This window comes from Lipotes vexillifer, unplaced genomic scaffold, assembly GCF_000442215.2.
Source record: "Lipotes vexillifer unplaced genomic scaffold, Lipotes_vexillifer_v1.1 scaffold382, whole genome shotgun sequence".
NCBI classification, from domain to species: Eukaryota; Metazoa; Chordata; class Mammalia; order Artiodactyla; family Lipotidae; genus Lipotes; species Lipotes vexillifer.
The window spans coordinates 1,171,923-1,174,223 of record NW_006780611.1 but is presented as its reverse complement, the minus strand read 5'-3'; positions in this window follow the sequence as shown (position 1 = coordinate 1,174,223).

The window sequence follows — 2,301 nt, the reverse complement described above, 5'->3', positions numbered from 1 at the left end:
GCTTCCCCGCAGGGCCAGCCCCCCTGTAGGGAAAGGCAGCCAACGGGAAATTAAGGTGGATGCCATTGTTTGGAGGGTTTTCCAGCCTGCAAGTCTACCTACCAATGGCTGCTTCCTTTTGGCTCCTACACCCTCTTACTATGAAGGGAAGTCTCCAGTGAACCGAGATGGGTCGCAGGTAGGTGACCATCCAGCCTAAATGTAAAGGAAGGTGTGCAGCTTTGGAGAAGGAAGGAGTGTGTAGTCCTGCAGGGTCCTACATTTACAGCTCCTCAAGCGTTGAAGGAGCTTGTTTTCCCCCACAGAGCATCCTTGATTGGCCAGACTTTTCACTGTTTTTTTTTGTTTTTTCATTAACTTGTTCATTAATGCCCCAAACTTAGATCATTGAGGTACAGTCTTGGAATTATTAGTTTCTGGCTCAGGATTTTGAAATCATTTTAGGTTCACAGAAGAGTTGAAAAGATAATACAGAGAATTCCTGTATACCCTTTACCCAGCTTCCCATAATGTTAACACAGCTTAAGTTTATTAAAATTGGATCATTAAGGGGTGTAGATATTGAAGCTAAGAAATCGACATTGACTCTATTCTATGAATTCAATGAAAGATTTCATCAGTTTTCCCCACAATGACCTCTCTGTTACAGGATTCAGTCTAGGGCATCCTGTTCACATTCGTCATGATTCAGTGATTATGGGTCCCTCGTCTCCTCTGATCTTTGCTCATGTCTTGGTCTTTCTTTTTTATCGTGACCTTGACACTTTTGAAGAGTTATGATCATGTATTTTGTAGGATGTAATTTCTCTGATGTTTTCTCATGATTACACTAGGTTTGGGGGGGTGGATGTCACAGAGGTGACGTGACATTTTATCTCACCTCTTAAGGGTACGTGACGCCGCTAGTTTTCTCTTTCCGCGCTCTGTCTCTTAGGGGAGAGCCACAAAGTCCAGTCCACACTCAGGGAAGGAGAATCAAGCCCCACGTCCTGGAAGCAGGAGCATCCGGTGATTGGCAGCCATGTGTTAAAGCCACAACAGTCACTAGTAAACACTTCAGGCGAGACACTCCAAGACTCTAGTCACAACTATCTCATTTCTCCTTGGAGCCCCTGTTAATCTCAGACTCCATCAGTGGCTCATTCCTGCAGCTGTTAGTACCATGGTGTTCTGATGATTTTCTATTTCCCTCATTACTTTTCCTTTTATTACCTGGAGTTTTTATACAAGAAATATTTGCCCGTTTCATGTATTTATTTATTTCTGGAAGCATTTGTTGATATCAGTGTGGCCTCGTGGACATTTATTTTATTCGGTGGGGGTTATAAGTCAGTTATATCATTATGTGTTTGGTTGTCCCAGCTGACCCAGCTATGGCCTTGGAAGGTCTGTCAGGTTGGCGTCTGTGTCCTTTGAACTGCTCCCATCTTTTTTTTTAGCACTTGGAGATTCTGGACCACTGCAAGGTGCCCCTGGAGCTGGATTTTATATACACAGTCTGGGTGCCTGTTCGTGTGTGTGTGTGCATGTGCATGTGTGTGCGTGTGTGTATGTGTGTGTGTGGCTTTCTCGCATCAGAATGAATTCAGCATCAGAGTCCATTCTAGTCTTCCCTTTGTTTGACTGTCACCCCCTGTTCTCTGACAGTGAGAGATCTACATCATTTGCTCGCCCTGGTACACACATAGTTACAGAATTGCTGACCTGCGAGAACCAGTTTACCACCTAGAGAACAGGGCCAATACCAGTTCCTTTGTCTACCTTTACGGTTTCCAATCACAACGCCATTTCCAAAGTTACTTTGATAGGCTCCTTCTCTCCCAACCCCTTCAGCAAGTTCATATCATACATGTTTAATACAGTTAGATTCGTTTGTCAAGGTCTGCATTTCATCTTGGGATCCCCTCACCTTCTGGTTCATTATTTTAAGTTTCACAAAGTAAAACTCACTTTCTTCTGTGGGTCTTGATAGATGCATAGGATTACGTAGCCACCACCACAGTATCTTACAGACCAGTTCCATTACCCTAAAAATAACCTTCCGTGTCCCCTTTTTTAGTCAGTCCTGCCCCCACCCCCAAACCCTGATAACCATCCACATGTGTTCTGTTCCTATAGCTTTGCCTTTCCCAGAATGTGGTATAAATGGGATCATACAGGATGTAGAGTTGTGGGCCTTAGCAAAACGCACGTAAGATCCACCCATGCTGGTGTGGATCCTCCTTTCTGCTGCTGAGTTGTCTTCCACCCTAAGGATAACCACAGGCAGTTTATCCAGCCTCCTGCTGGAGGACGTCCTGG